Genomic DNA, 23,462 nt, shown 5'->3' on the forward strand with positions numbered 1-23,462 from the left:
CATAAATAAATTATTTAAAGTTTCAATTATATTTAATAATTATTTAATTATTTATAAACTAATTAATCATTAATAGTTAATTTATTAAATACTGAATATATAGTATTGTTGAATGTAATAATTAAATGAAATGGTTGAGTTAGTGGAAAGACAATCCTTTGTAATTCTTATCAATAGAACATGAGCTCATCATGGATGAAAGATAGAACTAGTTGGTTATGCACAAAGAAGTTAGTTATGCAGCAAGAAGAAGAAGAAAGTGGTTACATTCAAGAAGAAGAAGAAGAAGGAAAAATTACTGTTCCATTGAATGAATAATAATGAGTTACAATGATGTTTATATATACAAGAAGAAGGAGTATTGTAAGCTAATGTGGAAATATTGTACATAATAATCTGTTAACTCTAATAACCCCTCAAGGTGGACTTTGGATACTACAAAGGCCAAGCTTGGATAGAAGAGAATTGAAAAGTGGAGAATGTAAAGGCTTAGTGAACACATCTGTCAGTTGCTCTTTAGTAGAGATAGGCATCAAGTGAATGAGTTTGGACACAATCTTTTCTCTAATGACATGGCAGTCCAACTCAATGTGTTTACTCCTTTCATGAAAAGTAGGACTGTGAGCAAGATACATTGCGGATTTGCTGTCACAGTAAACAGAAGCAGCTTGAGGAAATTCAATGAGGAAATCACGGAAGAGGAATTATAGCCATTGCAGTTCACAAGATAAAGAGGCCAATGCTCTATATTCTGCTTCAGTGGAAGAACGAGAAACAATGTTTTGTTTCTTAGATTTCCAGCAAATGAGTGAGGATCCAAAGATAACACAAAAACCTGTGATGGATTTTCGAGTTTCTGGACATCTGGCCCAATCTGAATCTGCAAAACCATAGAGTTTGAGTGAACTAGCAGCAGAAAAGAAAATACCCTTGGCAGGTGCAGACTTGAGGTATCTTAATATTCTAGTGGAAGCTTGGTAATGAGGGGTATGAGGCTTTGCAACATATTGCCTCAAATGCTGTACAACATAAGATATATCAGGCCTGCTGTTAGTAAGATAGATTAGTCGGTCAATGAGTCTCCTGTAAGATGATGGATCAACAATAGATTGGCCAATTGAAGCAGACAATTTTAGATTGGGATCAAAAGGTATGAATGATGGTTTGGCTGCCAAATAACCTGTGTCTTCAAGCAGATGGAGAGTGTATTTCCTTTGGTTCATGAAAATGCCTTTAGTCGACCTAGCAATCTCAAAGCCCAAAAAATACCTCAGCTTTCCTAAATCTTTGATGCTAAACTGTTGGTTCAAAAGATGCTTAACAGAGTTAATTTCATCAGGGGAATTACCAGCTAGAACTATGTCATCCACATACACTAGTAAAGCTGTGAAACTTGTGGAGGTGGATTTAACATACAGAGAGCAATCAACTTGAGATTGTGAATAGCCAAGAGAGATAAAAAAGGAAGAGAGTTTAGCATACCATTGCCTACTAGCCTGCTTCAAACCATATAGGGATTTATGAAGTTTGCAGACCTGTGAGGGATTAGAAGTGACTAGTCCAGGAGGTAATTTCATATATACTTCTTCATGTAAATCTCCATGTAGAAAAGCATTATTAACATCTAATTTCTCTAGGTGCCAACCTTTGATTGAAGCTATAGATAAAAGAACTCGAACTGTGGTTATCTTAACCACAGGAGAAAAGGTATCAAAGTAGTCTACTCCCTCCATCTGTGTATAACCCTTTGCTACAAGCCTTGCTTTATATCTTTCTATGGATCCATCTGCCTTGTATTTCACTTTATAGACCCATCTGCATCCAATTGGTACCTTACCAGGTGGAAGATCCACTAATGTCCAAGTATGGTTATCATCAAGAGCCTCCAATTCAACATTCATAGCATGCTTCCAACATTCAAATTTGTTAGCGGTAGAAAACTAGATGGTTTAGGGTTAGAGGAAATCGAGCAACAAAAATGATGGAAATCTGGGGAGCAATTGTTGTAAGACAAAACTGAAGACAGAGGATAAGTAACTTTAGAAGAGGAAGGATTGGCAGAAGTAGAAAAACAATGATAATCAACAAGATATGAGGGAGGGTTAGAGGTTCTAGTAGAGTGTCTTTGTAGCACCTCAAATTTGCCCTCCTCATTCATGCATTCATTTTTAGGTTATTTAACATTTCATATTGCAATTCATCATGTCAATCAGAATTAGATCCAAGAAGCTTGAATATCATCCAAGACACTTTGTGAGTTCTATTTGGGTGATCAGTCAACACAAGGAAATGGCTTGAGATACTTCCAACATGTTCAAATGGGGTCTATTCATCATTCGAAGCGCTGATCTTGAAGGAGCAAAAGTCTGTTCCTGGGCTGTCATGCTCGCTAGGCGAGCAGCGTGGTTCGCCTAGCGAGTCTGAACTGTCATGCTCGCTAGGCGAGCAAATCCTTCGTTAGGCGAAGCGCACACGTTTTAATATATATATATATATATATATATATATATATATATATATATATATATATGTATGTATGTATATATAACAGAAAAATCTTGGACTTGGACCTCTCTCATTTGAGCCCACAAAGCCACGAAAATCAGAGTATAAATTCTAAATTTCATTGAAACAAAACACTAGAAAAAAGAGAAGAGAAAAGAGTGAGAACTAATTCAGAGCAGCCTCCAGAGACTGAAGGGAACTCATCTGCAAATAACTCATTCCATCTCATATAAACCCTAAGATTATTTTGCAAACCCAGGGTGCAATTCAATTTCATTTGATCTATCCAATCAGGTTTGCCTTATTCCCATTACTTTACGCTTTCAATCTGAAATTTCTAAAGCATGAGGTATTATGGTTGAATCCGGGAGAGTGGGTATAGTTAGGTTTTGCATGTGGGTTTAGATGTGTATGAATGTGTAGAACAATGCCTTGAATGTTTAATCACTTCGTTTCTGAGATGGATACCATAGGGTTTGGGGTTTCTGAAATCGTATTGTTACCAGAGAAGAACCCAGAACCCGCAGGCATTCGTTAGCCGCTCGCTAAGCGAGCATGTAGCGAAGCTTCGCTAAGCCTTCGCTAAGCGAAGCAGTAGCGATCGCGACAGTAGCTGTTTTTTTTCTGTTTGCTCTCTAACCTGTTTCATGCTTTGTTATGACATGATTTCTATTGCATCCGTGCACTGTTTACCTGACACTGTTGATGCTTTGATTCTGGTTTGGTGCAACTCTTGATTGCGCCCCATCTTGTTATTCTAACTTGTTTGTTGAGTTTTGCGAGGGCTCACATGACTCTTGAGGAGATAGCTTGCCTGGTATTCCACTTTATTTGTGGGATGCCATTTGGAGATTTATCCTGATTGCTTTACTGACTTGATTTCTTTGATGATGCTAGCTTGAGAGACCTCTGGGTTTCTTATCTCTTAAGTTGTTGTTACTTCGGATCTTTATCCGTGTGGTAGATCTCTTGATCCCTTTTACATCTTTATAGCATTTTACCGCTTTCTTAGCTGGAAGACCTCGATAGGAGGCAATGTTTTCGTGTGTTTACTTTTGTGCCCAAAGACCTCCAAGAAGAGGCACCAGTGCTAAAGACCTCCACGAAGAGGCAATTGACGGATAAAAGGGATTAATAGTCGATCCTCCGTTATTCAGTGTGTCATTCTTTATGCTCGCACTACGTGTCGATGCTTCAGAACAAAAGCCCAAGATCTTTTGTCCGGTCAGTCAGTGGAGAGGGTTCCACCTTTCTGAATCCCCACTTTTTGTCATGAGCTCACCCTGTCTAGGGTTAAGAGCTATGAGGTCTTATCCTCATTACCCTTTTGATCTGCTCACCATGACGTTCAGTGTTAGTGGTTAAGAGCCCATTTGATTACCTTTCCATGGCTTGTTTGTCGAGGTTGATATGACCCATCTTGACTAAAGCCCCACCCATGTATGCTTGAACCCCCTTGTTGGCGTATTTACTTTATGCATGTTTGTTTTGTATGGTGTGATCGTCTCCCCATAGGATTGCTAGACTTCGTATAGTCTCTCGTCTGCATGTCAATTAAGGTAGCACGGTTCCTTCGTCTAGGACTTCCTTTTTTGCATGAGCATTCCTAAAACACAAACAAACTCATTGATTTTTCTTCTCCTGAGAACACGTTAACTCCTTCTACTACAGGCGAGTAAGTCTCCAAAGGTCGAGCATCCGATAGATTGCGTAGTAACGTCGTTCATCTAAAAACAAACAAAAATAGGTCAGTCGAGCTACGAAGACTCTGATTCTCATATTCAGATGAGATATGTATGCAGTGGATGCGACATCCGTGCGAGTCATTTTCTTTTGACCCCCTCTTTTAGTAAATAGTACACTAGATAAGCCCACACCCTTTAGACAAGAACAACAAGAGTGGATCCCGTAGAGTACTACAGATGCGTAGGGGTGCTAATACCTTCCCTTCGCATAATCGACTCCCGAACCCAATATTTGGTTGCGAGACCTTGTCTTTTCCTTTCCTTTTTCCAAGTTTACTTCGAGTGTTTCCTTTCCCCACTTTGGGATAAATAACGCACGGTGGCGACTCTTCTGTCATTTCTTTTCTCGCTGGTTGTCTTTTTTCGCATTCCTTTTTTAGGTTGCGACAGCTGGCGACTCTGCTGGGGACCTGGTTTCCCTAAGCGAGTCCCTCCTAGCTTTTGTAGCTTTCTTGTTTGTTGGGTGTTTATTCTTTTGTACAGTTATTTATTTACCTGCTTTACCTTATTGCATTCATGTACATATGTCTGTTGTATCTGTGGGTTCTGTTGGGTTGTTTGTTTGTTGGGGTGGGATGTTCTATGAGATAAGCCCACTACTCAGGCTTGAGCGTACACACAGGTTTTAGAGTGGATAGTCATGAGGCTTGCGTGGCATGTTGCTACGTTAAGTCATTCATGAAGACCCACATTCCAGACGAGGTTTCTTTTGGATATATTCTGTCCTATGGGTGTTCCATAACGACAAATGTTCCTTTAGAAATCGTTGACTCTGGTGACCATTTCCCGAGAACTCAGTCGAGGCCTCTCCTCCGAGACGCGTTTATGTTAGCTCTGGTGGACGCATTCTCGCTGCTCAATCCGAGGACCCCGAGGCTGGGAACTTGCTATTAGGATGTCCTGTTGAGGGGAGTCAGTGGAGATCTTTTGTCTCGTAATAATGCCAAACCTTCAGTGGTAAACGTATTATTCGACTGAAGGGCAAGAAATTGACAAACTTCTGTTCTTAGAACCTACTAGTGAGGGGCGGGCTAAATTCAGGGAACCTTAACCTTCAACCAACCCGGTTTTACGGAGAAAAGCTTTGATCTCATATTATATTACTCAGTGGGTTTCTCTGCAGACAATGCAACCCAACAGTCGTTCAAGCAGATACAGCAATCTTGATTTCCATGTCACTGCATTGCATCACATCATGTTGCATTCATATCATTTAAAACATGTTTATCTATTTCTAGGGGTTTACATCTTCCTCTTGATTCTGGCTGGGGTTCTCTGGTTCTCTTAAGATGGATATTGGCAGAAAGAGACATGTCGCCTATAAGTTTCCTGTGGTTTGTTTGGAGCCTATTCAACAGCTGATGAAGTTAATGGATCACGGTTCTCTAGAAGGATTCCGAAAAGACTATGGTTTGATTCTAAGCTTCATTACGGTTCTCTCCAAAGATCAACATGATGCTCTCTTTACATTGTTGCAGTTCTATGACCCTCCATTGAGGTGTTTCACGTTCCCAAATTATATTTTGGTCCCTACTTTGGAGAAGTTTGCTAGTTTTCTCAGAGTTCCTATCAAGCCGCAATTGCTATTCTATAGTTCCGAGTTTCTGCCCGATCTCAACATGGTTGCTTCAGCCACATATTTGGGGAAATCAGTCTTGAAGGCTAATATGTGTCAGAAGGGAGGAGTTAATGGTTTTCGTCTGAGTTTATTACTGGGAGAAGCAAGGAAGAAGCTTGAAGATGGTGACCAAAGGGGTTTCAATACTGTGTTGGCTCTTTGTGTGTATGGGATTGTCCTGTTCCCTGATGTGGCGAAATTTGTGGACGTAAACGCCATACGCCTCTTCGTGTTGGGAAATCCGGTGCGGACCTTGTTGGGAGATTTCTTTCATTCAGTGCATCACAAGAATGAGAATAGAAGGGGAGGGTTGCTGAATTGTTGCGCGCCTTTGTTTTATAAGTGGTTCAGTTCCCACCTACCCAAGTCAGGAGCGTTCGTTGATGTCAAAAACTCGTTGAGTTGGTCGAAGAGACTGATGGGGATAAGAGCTAAAGATATTTCTTGGTGGTCAGACCGGAGCTTGCTTCGGGCAGATATTATTCATAGTTGTGGGAACTTCCCAAATGTACCATTGGTAGGAAGAAGAGGAAGTATCAACTACAATCCTTCTCTGGCAGTCAGACAGTTTGGATATGCTTTAAGAACTTCGCCTTTGGAAAAAGATATGGAAGAATCTCTATTTTTCCATTCTTCATCTGATTTGACTGTATCCCGTAAGGCAGCTGAGGCTTGGCTCAAGGTGATCAAGAGAGGAAGAACTGTGCTTGGAAAAGGAGATTGTAGAACTTACCCTCAGTATGAAGAGTGGCTTCAAGGAAGAGTCGAAGAGTTTGGTCTGCCATTTCCTATTGAAGAACCTTTGTATCCACCTACTCCTGAGCAGTCAACCATGGTGAGCCGAGAGGAGTATGACAAATTGAAGAATGCCATGGAGGAGCTTCAAACTGAAAACTCGGAGTTAAGTGTGAAGCTGCAAGACTGTATGCATCAATTCCATGAGGCAGAATATCAGAAGGGGGAAGCTGTCAGATTGCAAGGGGAAGTAGAGAGGAAATTAGTTGTGGAGGTGAACTTCTTCAAGAAGATAGACGAAGCCCTGGGATCATCCAGTTCTGAGTTGAGGCGAGTCAAACAGCAGTTAACAGATGCTCATGGTAAGCTAGCTGGTTGGCAAGAGCAATGGGATACATTTTCAGCTTCTAGGAAGGTAAAGGAGGAGGAGATGGTGGCCAAATTGACTGGTCAGATGGAGAAGTTGAAGATTTTGCTGGAGGAGAAGAACAATGAGCTTCTATGCGCCCGTTCAACCAATGGTTATATCACAGATCAACTCAACAAAGCTCAAGGACAGATTGAGGAACTCAAAGTGCTGGCAGGTTTGAAGAAATCCAGACTTGAAGAGGTATTCGGAGAAGATGATGGGAATTACTATAGAGAGCACATCAACGAGTTGGATGGAGTTATTCACAAGAGGAATCTGCTTATCCGGAGTTTGACAAAATCTCTAGATCATCCTGACGCAGTGGTACTACTGGCTGAAGTGAGGAGCAGTCCTTATGGGTTGTATACAGGAGGCTGATTCCTGATTTTTGTTCCTCTCTTTACTTATTGTATTGTAGTGATGATCCACAGGCTTGTTGTGGAGATCTTTTTTGATGTACTATTGGCTAAGGCCTTTCCCTTCTTGAACCCATTTATATGATGGTTTTCCTTATTGCATCTTGATCTCAGAAGTTTATCCATAACTCGGTCTTCTTGCGCTTTCTGTCTGATGCGAGACTGGAATCAAGGGGGTAGAATACCCGTTGGAATTGATAAACATGTCATTGAATTTACATATTCATTTGCATATCTTGCATAACAGGTACCGCTGCGGTGTTCTTATATTATTTGGTGTTCCACCAGCAGGATAGCTGATTCAGGAATTCACCGGTACGGTACCCGCAAAAACTAGCAGAGAGTAATGGAAAGCTTTCAAGTAGATCTAGCAGAGATGAGGACCAACATGACCCAGTTCATGAGTATGATGCAAGGGGTAGTGCAAGGGCAAGAGGAACTCCGAGCCTTGGTCCAAAGACAAGAAACTGTGATTCCCCCTGTCAGTCAGAATCCTCCAGAAGGAACCCCTGTCGATGACGCTGCTGTGACCAACCCTGTCAACAATCATGCTAATGGTGACGAATTGCGTGGTATTAGAATCAATGGACAACCCATCATTACAGAGGCTGCTAATGCTCGAGCGGCACGTGCTCCAGTTCACCATCCTTCTCATTTGGTTGACAAGCAAGAAGATATGTTCACTATTCCCAGTGATGATGATGAATTCGGAAAGGCGGAAGAGAGAGATAGAAAGGTTGACGCCCTTGCTGAAAAGATTCGCGCCATGGAGTGCCAGAATTCTTTGGGCTTTGATGTTTCTAACATGGGTTTAGTTGATGGTTTGAGGATCCCATACAAGTTCAAAGCGCCATCTTTCGACAAGTACAATGGCACTTCTTGTCCCTAAACTCATGTGCAAGCTTACTACCAGAAGATATCCGCTTATACTGATGATGAAAAGATGTGGATGTACTTTTTCCAAGACAGCATGTCTGGAGCATCTTTGGATTGGTACATGGACTTGAGAAAAGAATCTGTCAGAAGCTAGAGAGAGTTAGGTGAAGCTTTTCTGAGGCAGTACAAGCATAACATGGACTGGTGTTAGATACCCAAAAGTGCTTATTTGAGCTATCAAATATGGGTATCTTTCACTCCATTTCCTTGCTAAATTGTCAAAACCACCTTTGTTTTAGATGAAATGCAATACATTGATAAACGATCTTGGTACCTTTGATTTGTGTGTTATTGTGCAGGAAGAAGGCATGAAATAATTGAAAATGAAGACACAAGGAAGTTGGCAAAGGAACCAAAGAGAAGATGCATTCATCAGCTTGCTCGCTAGGCGAGAGCTGTAGCGAAGGACTCGCTAGGCGAGCTGCTAGCGAGGTGGGTAGCGAACGCTTCCAGACTTGGTGAAAAGCGCAGCCAGCACTCACTCGCTAGGCGAGGCTCTAGCGAGTGCCCAACGAGCATTCCAGTAGCAAAACCTTTCAACCTCGCTGGGGCGAAGGTTGAAGCGTGTCCTTCGCTAGGCGAAGGTTTTGTTCGCTAGGCGAACATGACAGTCTGAGATAGGCTGTTTCTCTGGGCGCAGGTGCCTCTGGTGCCTCAATTAGACCCTCGCTAGGCGAGCCATTCTGCTCGCCTAGCGAGCATGACAGTCCAATACAGCTCTATAAGTAGCAAGTGCCACTTTTTGGAGCCATACCTTAGTTTTACCTAATTTTTCCACTTTTGTACTTTCTGAGAGATATTTTCCAGCATTGTTCTTAGGATCTTTTATGCCCTAGATTTCATTTCTCTTCATCTTGTAACCATCTTCTACAAAAAGAAGGTGGATTCCCATCCAATCTCGATTATCCGACTTGGATGTTGATCAACCTTCTTCCGAAACTTGCCGACCAAGCTACCATGAAAATGAGTAGCTAAGTCATCCATTTGTCAAGGTTAGATGTAAGTGATTACTAGCTTTGTGTGTACATGTAAGGATCTTCATGTGTAAACTCTTTAATGGTGAATATATGATGAAAACTTTGTTTCTATTTAAAACTCTTTGTGTTGGTTTATGATCGAGAGATGTTTACCAACTCTTGACCTAGGTTTTCATCCAATCTTGTTTGTTAGCTAGAGATAGTAATGAATGATTTTGTTCACCATAAGGTTGAACCAAAAAGTTGTCATTTTGATAGATTGTGTTCGAGAGAAACAATGGATCAAAATGGGAAAACTCGCAATGTGTGTTCGAGAGAAACATATTGGGAGGACTTTGTGAAATGATTTATCATCTAAAGGAGTTTATAAGATTGTTGACCGAACAAATACATGCAAAGTGATCATCGAACCCTAACTTTGGCAATATTTGTCATTTATTCAAACCAAAACTTTTACCGCAATTTATTACCTTTTTATGCAAGATAACGTGACAACCAACCAAAACCCTATTGTTACATTGAGCCAGAATTAATACAACCATCGAACGGCGGTGATATCTTACAATCCCTGTGGATACGATAACAAAAACCCGACACTTAAAATTACAACTAACAAAATGGCGCCGTTGCCGGGGATTGTAAATTGATATTGCGAGCATCGCAATGGTTGTTTAAGTTTTAGCTTGTGAATTTTTGACTTGTGCTTGTAATTTGTTTGGTTTAGTGTGCAGCTTACGTTTTATGCGAGGGCAAATCCCTGTGGACGAACTTCTTTTTGATCCCGAGATCGAGAGAACCGCAAGGAGGCTCAATAGCAAAACGAGACGTAGGAGGCAACAGGCTAGACAACGCCAAGAGCAAGGAGAAAGTTCTTCGACCACAAATCCACCACCATTCATACCAAACATGGAGCCACCACCACCACCACCTATTTCTACTCCATGCATAAATAGTCCCAGGAACACCGCTCAGTTTGCCAACCACACAGGAAGGCAAGCTGAGATGAAAACGGGAACTCTAAATTTATTATATGGAAGTCCATTCACCGGAATGGACCATGAAGACCCATTTGCTTTTCTCACAAAATTTTATGAGATAGCATTGGCGGCCGGAGTGGATCAGGCTCAGGAGCTCCCGTTATTCAGAAGATTATTTCCCCACGCTTTACTCGGCAAAGCAAAAGATTGGTACTTAGACCAAACACCAGCCGTCATGACAGACTGGAACGTGTTAGAAGAGAAATTTATCGAAAGATTCTTCTCCCATAACCGGTTCATGGAATCAAAGACGGCCATCTCGGTGTTTTCACAAGGAATCAATGAATCATTAAATGAAGCGTGGGAAAGATTCAAGTCCATGCTTCGGAAATGTAAAGGGCATGGATTTAATGAATTGACTCAAATCCATATCTTCAAAAATGGACTTCAACCAAATTGCAAGACGTTGTTGGATGCTACCTCGGGTGGCTCTTTATTGTCAAAAAGTGCCGAAGAAGCTACAAACATTATAAATTGAATGGCTCTAAATGATCTTCAGAGTCAAAGTCGAGGCAACTCTTTGAAGAAGCCGGGAGTGCTTGAGCTAGGGACGAACAATGCCATCCTTGCCCAAAACAAGCTCATCTCACAACAAGTGGAACTCTTAACGCAACAAATTAAAGAGTTGAGAGAACCGTCTAAAGCTAAACAAATAGCTTGCTGTGAGCTTTGTAAAGGTGAGCATGACACCGGATTCTGTCCACCTCCGGGATTCGAAGATGTAAACTACATGGCAAACCAAAGGGACTACCAACCGAGACCACAACAACAACAACAACCTTATCAACCAAACCCTCAAAATCAACAACAACATTTCCAAGGGAACCAAGGGTTCCAACCTAGAAGTAACTATTACCAAAACCAAGGTTATGGAGGTGGTTCTTCTAGCCGTCAAAACCCTCCCCAAAATCCTTATCAATCTCAACAACCGTCGGTCGTAACTTCTAAGTTGGAAGAGACATTGACGCAATTCATGCAAATGTCAATGGCTAACCAAAAGAGCAATGACGCGGCTATAAAAAATCTCGAGACTCAAGTTGGGCAACTTGCTAAGCAACTCGCGGAACAACAAACCGGTCCTTCCTTTTCGGCAAACACGCAAACAAATCCTAAGGAGTATTGTAAGGCGATCACAACGAGAAGTGGGAGGGAGTTGATGAGTGAGAATAAAAAAAGAGTTGAGAGAGAAAATGAGGAGGAAATAGTTGAGGAAAATATTGATGGTGAAGTGGGGGAGTGGAATGAGAAGGAAGAAGTTGAAAATAACGAAAAGAATGGTGAAGTTGAAAAGAAAAAAAGTGTGGAGATTGAGAAAAATACAAGTGATGAAGTAGTGGTGGAGCCAGTAAAAAAACCTAGATGGAGGAGTTCGAGAATTGCTAAAGGAAAGGAGGTAGTGAGCGCTACTCCAATCCAAAACCTTCCTTATCCTCATGCTCCGTCCAAAAGGGAGAATGAACGGCATTACGCCCGGTTCATGGGTATTTTTAAACAATTGCAAATCAACATTCCGTTTGCCGAAGCCTTGGAGCAAATGCCCAAGTATGCCAAATTCATGAAGGACATACTTACAAAAAAACGGAGGCACACAGAACCTGAGACAATCTTGCTTGATGCACGATGTAGTGCCATCATTCAAAAAACCCTCCCAAGGAAGGAATCCGATCCGGGACGAGTCGCTCTACCGGTAACCATCGGAGACACCTACATGGGTAATGGCTTGATTGATTTGGGATCTAGCATCAATCTAATTCCACTGTCCATTATCAAAAGATTGGGAAATGTTGATATCAAGCCTGCGAAGATGACTTTGCAACTTGCTGATAAATCTACCACTGCACCATATGGAGTGGCTCAAGACATGTTAGTCAAAGTTGATAAATTCTTATTCCCGGTTGATTTTATTATTATTGATATGGAAGAGGATGATGATGCTCCGCTCATCCTGGGCCGACCATTCATGAAAACCGCGCGCATGATGATAGACGTAGACAACGGTTTGATGAAGGTAAGGGTCCAAAATGAAGAGGTAGCCTTCCATCTGTTTGAAGCCAAAAAGCATCTCAATGATAAACATGATTCTTTCCGAATCGATGCCACAGAGGAGAAGCTAGTGGAGGTCGCAAACCAGGTCCATATTTCTAATCCTTCCGAAAGACCTCTTATCGGAGTTTACCAACTTTCGACCAAAACTAAAGAAAAAAAGATGGAAGCATGGTTGAATGAATTAGAGGCTTACGGAGAACTTGTCTATCATAAAGAGACAAAGGAAGGTGTGGATATGACCAATATAGTGGAGGAACCAAAACTGGAGCCACATTTGAAATATGTGTACCTTGATGATAACTGTGCTAAACCCGTGATCATTAGCAATAATTTGTCCACAAACAAAGAGAATCAATTGATGCGGGTGCTGAAAAAGAAAGAGGTTGTCAAAATGGTAGAGGCCGGGATGAATTGTTCTATCGCCGACGGTGAATGGGTGAGCGTTGTGCAAATAGTTCCGAAAAAGGGTGGTATTAGATTTTATCGAAGGTTCATCAAGAACCTCGTGAAGACAACAAAGCCCTTGAGAAAGTTGCTCAACAAAATGGATCCCGGTAGCTCAAACAACAAAGTGGATCGCGGAAGCTGCACAATTCCGTTGGATGCTCCTCTGTGAGCATCACACCGTCGAGCTTAGCCGAAGTTAAACAAGCGCTTGTTGGGAGGCACCCCAACATTGTAAGTATTTACTGCTTTTTCTATGTGTTGTGATGGGATTCGAAGTGCTAACACCTTGCTGAATGAACCTGAACTGCTGCCTTTGAAAAGGCAATTGCTGTCATGCTCACTTGCTGCTCGCTAGGCGAGGCAGTAGCGAGCTGATTCGCTAGCTGCTCGCTAGGCGAAGCAGCAGCGAGCGCTGCATGACAACACTTATTTAAAATCTCAGCAGGGCACTCATTTTGCCCCAAACACAATTTTTCTGTTTTTCGACTCTGCTGAGGAAATTTTTACAGAGCTCTCCACACTCTCTCATTTGCATCTCTCTCACTAACAACTTGGTTCCCTATTTGGAGATTGCAAACCCTACTCCACTTCACATTTCAATCTATCACTGTAACTAAGGTTTGCCCTACTACATTTTCTTTATGTTTGAACTCTGTATTTCCAATTTGAATGTCAATTAGGATGAGTTGTGGTATGGGAAACTTTAGGTTTGCATGAGGGAGTTTAGGTTTTGCAAATTGGGATTTTAGGTTTTGGAATTGGGGATTTTAGGTTTTGCATGTAAATATGTAATCCCCAATAGCTTAGAACGGTTGTTTAATTGATAAATCATTAGGTTCTGAGATTGAAACCATTAGAGTATGGGTTTTGGGGAAATATTCTCTGAACATGCTGAAAACCCCCAAAACCCGTAAGGTTCGCTAGCACTCGCTAGGCGAACCTGGGGCGAGCGTTCGCTGCCACTTCGCTAGGCGAAGCAGCAGCGAGCCTGACAGTCTTTTGAATTTTGGTTTTGCTGTCTAATCTGTTTGTTTGGTGTGTGTTGTTTCCTTTTATATTTTGCAGATGGAATCAAGGTCTGGAGCGTCAAAGAAAAGAAAGGGAGGAAACACTTCCCGGTCTGTACCTATCCAGTTTGATAACGACAAATTTGTCGGCCCGAAGCAGGCCGCCAGGTACATTTCTCTGGAGAAACGGAAAATTCTTCCGGAGAAGCGATTCCTCATCAACCCCCAAGGCACAAACAGAGCATTTGCTGGGTTGATAGACACTATGAAGTGGGATCGGTTAATTTCCCCACTTGAGCATTATGACATAGCAACGGTGCGTGAGTTTTATGCAAACGCACTGCCTGATGACGACGAGCCCTTTACTTGGATATCTAGGGTGGCCGGCCGTCCAGTTGCATTTGATAGGGATGCCATTAACCGGGTCCTTGGTGAGCCGCTCCAGCTGGGAGCTGAGGAAAGAGACACATACCACACTGATTTACGGCTTCACCGGGATATTGAAGCCATTTTTGCCGCCCTGCTATTACCAGGGAAATCTGTTGAGCGGAACCCATCTGGGGTTCCAATGAGGTATCATAGGGAGGACATGACTCCCTTGGCTCAACTGATTCTGCTGATGGTGCTGACAAACATCCAGCCAAAGTCCCACACGTCTACAGTGCCGATCCTAGTGGCACATTTGGTTCACAGTATCCTCTCCAACGTTCAGATCGATGTGGCGAGGATCATCGCTAATGAGCTTAAGTCCGTGATCGAAAGCGGGCTAAAGTCGGGGGCTCGTGTGAATTGTCCCCTAGCTTTCCCGTGCTTGATCATGAGTTTGTGCATTCAGGCAAGGGTGAGACTACCGTCTCGGGGTCAAGTCAGGATCCCGCCACCTATCGATGACCGGTACATGGCCAAATATTGTAGAGCGAAGAATGCCAGAGGCAGTGCAGCTGCAGAGAGTACCCGGGCTTCTGATGGTACTGGTACTTCTACTCCTGGACTAGATCCTTACCTGCAGGCTGTGTGTGATTACAGTTTTGAATGGGTGGCGGCATCCCAGCGTGCCATGATAGATATGCACGACTCTATGCAGCGGTTACAGCTGCAGGGAAGTGGTGCTCATGCCTTGATGACGCGTGAGCAGTTTCTGCTTAACGCCAACTGGCCTGTGGACAGGCCTGTATATGGTGAGGGGGCGGGCGCTGGTGCTGCAGTTGATGATGATGATGATGAGGCTACCGGTTCTGAGGCCGGTAGCGAGGAGGATTCTGAGCCCTTAGAGGGTTAAGTTATTGTATTTTTCAGTTTTTATGTTTATTTCTATTGTATTTTCGTATTCTGTATTTTGACTTTGGTTTTGTACTGTTGGGGTGTTTTGTCCCCCATGAACAAATTTAATTTTTCAGTAATGTTATTTATTTATGTTTTTAATTTTGTTTGTTTAATAAATTTTTGGTTGATTGAGTGGCAAACCTTCTAGATTGGTTGCTCCTCAAAGAAGTACCCAATGAAGGTGCATCCGAGCTTGGATGGCAATGATAAGAATAAACAAGTGAATGAGGCTAAGGTACATGGTTACCTCCGGCTAGAATTTTAGAATGCATTAAGAACTTTACTCTTTTTGGTAAATTGAATATTGTCTTTTTGCAACATAATTGAATGAATGTTTCATCTAGGACTTAAAACCACAAATTGTGAGGAAACCTCCATTGTACACTTAAATGCTGGATTCTAATAAGTTTTGTTGATTCATTTGATTCATGCTTTGTCTTTTATTATTTTGAATATGTGGAAGTAATTAGAAATGATCAAGGCACTTGTTTTCTATCGAGCACAACTACATCCAAAAACAACTTACCTGTGAGCAGAGAGAGTATTCGTTAACCCCTTTGAGCTTAAACAGTTGAATCTCTGCTTGAAATAAAGCGAGATTTCAAAAATCTTTTTTTTACAACCCGGAAAATCTTGATTATTGTTCTTTTGCCGTAAAAAGTTAAGAGCATTCACTTAGGGTGAGTAAGAAATAAGTTGGGGAGAATCGGTAAGTACCACAACTCTTGGAAAAAAATGAAAAAACCAAGCAAGCATTGAAAATAAAAATATAGAAAAGAAACATCTGTTTTGTAAATATGATGTGAAAGAAAAGAACAAAAATAGAAAGAATGAAAATGAATGCTTGCTTGGAAGAAAAATAGTGAAAAATAAAAATTGAGTTGTGAAATAAGAGTTGTGAAGGTTTCAAATAAGAAACAAATGGAACGAAGTCGAGATGTGTGAATATGTGTACAGTGAATGTCTCTTTTGCATCGGCAATTTCGTTTTCAATGGCCTTAGAAATGACCCTTGTTTGTTAACCTGACCAAGCTTCAACCGAAAAGCCCTTAGTGATCTTCGTGCTTCCACATTACCATTTATAATTGTTAGACATTGTATGAATCGAATTGATTTCTTCATTATTTGTTAGAGAGTGAGATTATTCCCGCGGTTGCAAACGCGTAAATTCTTCATTCCTTATTCGAAGAGGAGAGATAGGGTGATTCATTCAGAATAATATTGTTGTAGATAGATAAATATTTGCATAGCTATTAAGTTTTAGTTCTTGTGTATTATTTTATTCGAACCGTTGGAAACTTGTATATGCTGATTCGCTTGTGTTTGAGCCGTTTTATCCAACTTCGGAGAAACCATTTTCTTAAAGCAAATCCTCTTGTCCTTCAAGAGGCATACTTTGCTTGAGGACAAGCAAGAATCTAGTTGGGGAGAGTTGTTAGATACCCAAAAGTGCTTATTTGAGCTATCAAATATGGGTATCTTTCACTCCATTTCCTTGCTAAATTGTCAAAACCACCTTTGTTTTAGATGAAATGCAATACATTGATAAACGATCTTGGTACCTTTGATTTGTGTGTTATTGTGCAGGAAGAAGGCATGAAATAATTGAAAATGAAGACACAAGGAAGTTGGCAAAGGAACCAAAGAGAAGATGCATTCATCAGCTTGCTCGCTAGGCGAGAGCTGTAGCGAAGGACTCGCTAGGCGAGCTGCTAGCGAGGTGGGTAGCGAACGCTTCCAGACTTGGTGAAAAGCGCAGCCAGCACTCACTCGCTAGGCGAGGCTCTAGAGAGTGCCCAGCGAGCATTCCAGTAGCAAAACCTTTCAACCTCGCTGGGGCGAAGGTTGAAGCGTGTCCTTCGCTAGGAGAAGGTTTTGTTCGCTAGGCGAACATGACAGTCTGAGATAGGCTGTTTCTCTGGGCGCAGGTGCCTCTGGTGCCTCAATTAGACCCTCGCTAGGCGAGCCATTCTGCTCGCCTAGCGAGCATGACAGCCCAATACAGCTCTATAAGTAGCAAGTGCCACTTTTTGGAGCTATACCTTAGTTTTACCTAATTTTTCCACTTTTGTACTTTCTGAGAGATATTTTCCAGCATTGTTCTTAGGATCTTTTATGCCCTAGATTTCATTTCTCTTCATCTTGTAACCATCTTCTACAAAAAGAAGGTGGATTCCCATCCAATCTCGATTATCCGACTTGGATGTTGATCAACCTTCTTCCGAAACTTGCCGACCAAGCTACCATGAAAATGAGTAGCTAAGTCATCCATTTGTCAAGGTTAGATGTAGGTGATTACTAGCTTTGTGTGTACATGTAAGGATCTTCATGTGTAAACTCTTTAATGGTGAATATATGATGAAAACTTTGTTTCTATTTAAAACTCTTTGTGTTGGTTTATGATCGAGAGATGTTTACCAACTCTTGACCTAGGTTTTCATCCAATCTTGTTTGTTAGCTAGAGATAGTAATGAATGATTTTGTTCACCATAAGGTTGAACCAAAAAGTTATCATTTTGATAGATTGTGTTTGAGAGAAACAATGGATCAAAATGGGAAAACTCGCAATGTGTGTTCGAGAGAAACATATTGGGAGGACTTTGTGAAATGATTTATCATCTAAAGGAGTTTATAAGATTGTTGACCGAACAAATACATGCAAAGTGATCATCGAACCCTAACTTTGGCAATATTTCTCATTTATTCAAACCAAAACTTTTACCGCAATTTATTACCTTTTTATGCAAGATAACGTGACAACCAACCAAAACCCTATTGTTACATTGAGCTAGAATTAATACAACCATCGAACGGCGGTGATATCTTACAATCCCTGTGGATACGATAACAAAAACCCGACACTTAAAATTACAACTAACACATGGCTCCGAGCAGAACCCAGTTGCAGAGTTTGTTTCAAAAGACTGGTGAGAGTTTCAAGGAATACGCCCAGAGGTGGCGCGAGCTAGCTGCGAGAGTGTAACCTCCGATGTTGGAGAGAGAATTGACAGATATGTTCATTGGAACCCTACAAGGTGTATTCATGGATCGTATGCAAAGTTGCCCGTTTAGTAGTTTTTCGGATGTTGTGATTTGCGGAGAAAGAACTGAAAGTCTTATCAAAACGGGAAAAATCCAAGACCCTGGTTCTTCAAGTTCTTCAAGTGCTAAGAAACCATTTTCAGGGGCACCCAGAAGGAGAGAGGGTGAGACAAATGCTATACATAATCAGAGAAGTGGAAACAGAGGACAACAATACCGTCAAGTTGCTGCTGTGACTATTCCAGCGACCCAACCTCAACAACAACAAAGAGGATAACCACAACAACAACAACAACGCCAGTTCCAGCCAAGACAAAGAATGCCAGATCGTCGTTTTAATCCGTTACCGATGACTTATGCTGAATTACTCCCTGAACTGCTCAGGTTAAAGTTTGTTGAACTTCGCACTATGGCTCCATTAACAAGGATTCCCGCTGGGTATGATGCTAATGTCCGTTGTGATTTTCATTCTGGTGCGCCAGGGCACCACATCGAGAATTGTCGGGCCTTTCACCATAAAGTCCAGGACTTGATCGATGCCAAGACTATTAACTTCGCTCTTACTCCGAATGTGATGAATAATCCTATGCCTCACACATGGAGGGCCCAAAGTAAACAGTGTGGAAAATGGGGGAAAATTGAACTTGGTAGTCGATGTTAATGACGTTCAGACTTCGTTGTTTGTGGTGAAGGAACGTCTGCTTAGAGGGGGAGTATTCCCGGGATGTGACAAGAATTGTTCAGATTGTGGTAATCATGAAAACGGTTGTGTGAAATTGAAAGAAGGTATCCAGGAATTGATGAATGAAGGTTGTTTACAGTTTGATCGAGTAGTGAAGGACCGTGGAGAGGTATCAACTGTTACCATTTACTTTACACCGTCAGAAGGTCCTGTACGTGCTCCAAGAACTATTAGTGCGCTTGTGACTATTGGTACTCAGGTGACTGTTGGTGTTCCCGTGATTAATGCTCCAGTAACTATTAGTACCCCTACCACCATTGCTGCTTCTAGTGGAAGACTTTATGAGAATAGTAGAGCAATTCCGTGGCAATATGACAATGCTTCTTGCAGAAATAGAAGACCTGAGAATCAGACCAGATCAGTAAATCAGACTCCAGTAACAGTTGGTTCGGCTGTGGGTAATGTGGGAGGACCCGGAGGATTTACGAGAAGTGGTCGTTTGTTTGCACCACAGGTTCCGAAGGATAACAATGCTGAGGCTCTTGCTAGAACAAAAGGAAAACAAGTTGTAGGTGAAGAAGAACCAGTGCGAAAGGAAGTGCCCGAGGGTTCTTTTGAGAAGGACGTGGAGGAATTTATGAGAATTATCAAGAAAAGTGATTACAAGATCGTGGATCAGTTGAACCAGACACCGTCAAAAATCTTTATTCTCTCTCTGTTAATGTGTTCTGAGGCACATCGTAACGCCCTGTTGAATATGGCTTATGTGCCCCAAGAGATTTCTGCTAACCAGCTTGAAGGTGTTATTGCAAATGTTAACACGAGACATGGTTTGGGATTCACGAATCTAGACTTGACACCTGAGGGTCGCAATCACAATAGAGCTCTGCATATCACGATGGAGTGCAAAGGCGCCGTTTTGTCGCATGTTTTGGTTGATACCAGTTCTTCTTTGAATGTGCTGCCCAAAAAGGCTATGGGTAAGCTTGATGCCGAAGGGGTTGTCCTCACACTAAGGGATCTTGTTGTCCGTCCTTTTAATGGATCCAAGTGATCGGTTTTTGGTGAAGTCACGTTGCCTGTGAAGATCGGCCTGGAAGTGTTTAATATTGTCTTCTATGTGATGGATATTCAACCAACATATAGTTGTCTGTTGGGACGTCCCTAGATACATGGAGCCAGAGCGGTTTCTTCGACTCTCCATCAAAAGCTAAAATATGTGTGGGATGGTCAAGTTGTGACCGTGTGTGGCGAAGAGGACATCTTTGTGAGCCATTTATCCTCCTTCAAATATGTGGAGATGGATGGCAAAATTCATGAAACTCTATGTCAAGCTTTTGAGACTGTCAGTATTGAGAAGGTGGCTTTTGTTGAACAGAAGAAACCAGGTACCTCGATTGCGTCCTATAAACAAGTTCTGGAGGTCATTCATTCAGGTAACGCGGAAGGCTGGGGCAAGATGATTGATGTGCCCGTAAAAGAAGACTTGTTTGGCATTGGTTATCAGCCTTTTCAATCATCAGAGCAGGGTGTCCAGGATCAGAAAGGGCCGTATACTTTCACTAGTGCTGGATTGATGAATCACGGGGATGTCTTTGCAACAGACAATGAAGATGGTGACAATGATTATGATATGGATAATTGGGTGCGCCCGTGTGCTCCAGGGGAGAAGATCAACAACTGGACTACTGAAGAAATGGTCCAAGTTACTCTTCAGACAGAGTAATTTCCTTTTGTTTTACATTTTGCATGAAAGCCCTACGATCTGCCCAGGGCGTAGTGGTTCATTGTAGGGCCACATCATGTTTTGAATTTTCAATGATTATGATCAATATAGGACGTTTTGCAATCAAATTTGTGTTCACTGTCTTTCTGTTTTTGTTACTTTCGTTTTCAAAACAATAAAAATGGCAATGTTTTTTTGTGACTTCCTTGAACTCTTTTCTAAAATAAAGCATGAAACATCGTTCGTGCAGAATTGATCTTGCGGATTCCATTAAAAACAGTTATGTTATGGCTCAGTATGACTTTGATAATCCCATTTACCAAGCCGAAGAGGAGAGTGAAGAAGATTGTGAACTCCCCAAAGAATTGGTCAGACTATTGAAACAGGAGAAAAGGGTCATTCAACCTCATCAGGAAGAGTTGGAAGTCATTAACCTTGGTACTGAGGACGCAAAGAAAGAGATCAAGATAGGGGCTGCTTTAGAGGAAAAGGTCAAGAGAGGGCTGATTGAAATGCTGCAAGAATATGTGGACGTATTCGCATGGTCGTATCAAGATATGCCTGGTTTGGATACAGATATTGTGGTGCACAAGCTACCTCTTAGAGAAGATTGTCCTTCGGTAAAGCAGAAGCTTCGCAGAACTAGTCCTGACATGGCTGTCAAGATCAAAGAGGAGGTTCAGAAACAGTTGGATACAGGTTTTCTAGCAGTTACCAATTATCCCCCTTGGGTGGCCAACATCGTATCCGTGCCGAAGAAGGATGGTAAAGTCAGGATGTGTGTTGATTACCGAGATTTAAACAGAGCCAGTCCGAAAGATGACTTCCCATTACCTCACATTGATGTATTGATCGATAACACTGCTCAGTCCTCGGTTTTCTCTTTCATGGATGGATTTTCTAGCTATAATCAGATCAAGATGGCGCCAGAAGACATGGAGAAGACGACATTCATTACACCTTGGGGCACGTTTTGTTATAAGGTAATGCCATTTGGGTTGAAGAACGCCGGTGCTACCTACCAAAGAGCTATGACGACTCTCTTTCATGACATGATGCACAAAGAAATTGAAGTGTACGTGGATGATATGATTGCGAAGTCTCAGACAGAAGAGGAGCACTTGGTAAACTTGCAGAGGTTGTTTGAAAGATTGAGAAAGTTCAAACTGAGGCTGAATCCAAACAAGTGTACATTTGGAGTGAGATCTGGAAAGCTGTTAGGTTTCATTGTCAGTGAGAAAGGGATTGAGGTTGATCCAGCGAAAGTAAAATCTATTCAAGAAATTCCTGAACCAAGAACGGAAAAGCAGGTCCGTGGGTTCTTAGGGAGGCTGAACTACATTGCACGGTTCATATCTCATCTAACAGCTACGTGCGAACCAATATTTAAATTGCTAAGAAAAGATCAAGCAATCAGGTGGAACAATGATTGTCAAAAAGCTTTTGATAAGATAAAAGAATATTTGCAGAAACCTCCAATTCTTATACCTCCAGTTCCTGGGAGGCCTCTGATAATGTACCTTTGTGTAACAGAGAATTCGATGGGGTGTGTATTGGGACAGCATGACGAGTCTGGTCGAAAAGAGCATGCAATATACTACCTTAGCAAAAAGTTTACCGACTGTGAAACAAGATATTCGCTGCTCGAGAAAACTTGCTGCGCTTTGGCATGGGCTGCTCGCCGACTAAGACAGTATATGTTGAACCATACTACTTTGTTGATTTCTAAAATGGACCCAGTAAAGTATATCTTTGAAAAGCCAGCTCTTACAGGATGAGTCGCTCGTTGGCAGATGATTCTGACAGAGTATGATATCCAGTACACGTCGCAAAAGGCCATCAAGGGTAGTATTTTGTCTGATTACCTTGCCGAGCAACCAATTGATGACTATCAGCCGATGATGTTTGAATTCCCCGATGAAGATATCATGTACTTAAAGATGAAAGATTGTGAAGAGCCTCTTGTCGAGGAAGGACTGAATCCCGATGACAAGTGGACACTGATGTTTGATGGGGCGGTAAATGTGAATGGAAATGGTGTTGGGGCAGTACTCATTAATCCTAAAGGTGCACACATACCTTTTTCTGCCATATTGACTTTTGAAGTAACCAACAACGAAGCTGAGTACGAGGCCTGTATCATGGGGATTGAGGAAGCCATCGATCTAAGGATCAAAACTATAGACATTTATGGAGATTCTGCTCTAGTGATTAATCAAGTCAATAGAGATTGGAATACTCATCAGCCGCATTTGATTCCTTATAGAGATTACACCAGAAGGATCCTGACTTTCTTCAAGACGGTAAAGTTGTATCACGTATCCCGAGATGAAAATCAAATGGCTGATGCTTTAGCCATATTGTCTTCCATGATTAAAGTTCATTGGCAGAATCACGTGCCACACGTTGCTGTGAATCGATTCGAGAGGCCTGCGTATATGTTTGCAGCCGAGTCTGTTATTGATGAGAAGTCGTGGTTTTATGATATTAAGAATTTCCTCAAAAGCCAAGAGTATCCTGAAGGATCATCAAAGAATGACAAGAAGACACTGAGAAGGCTAGCTGGAAGCTTTTACTTGAACAAGGATGATGTGTTGTACAAGAGGAACTTTGACATGGTTCTGCTCAGATGCGTGGTTAGACACGAAGCAAACATGTTAATGCAGGAAGTACACGAGGGATCTTTCGGTACCCATGCTGGTGGTCATGCAATGGCCAAGAAGTTGTTAAGAGCCGGTTATTACTGGATAACCATGGAATCTGATTGTTTCAAATACGCTCGGAAGTGCCACAAATTTCAGATCTATGCAG

This window comes from Lathyrus oleraceus, chromosome 5, assembly GCF_024323335.1.
Source record: "Lathyrus oleraceus cultivar Zhongwan6 chromosome 5, CAAS_Psat_ZW6_1.0, whole genome shotgun sequence".
NCBI classification, from domain to species: domain Eukaryota; kingdom Viridiplantae; phylum Streptophyta; class Magnoliopsida; order Fabales; family Fabaceae; genus Lathyrus; species Lathyrus oleraceus.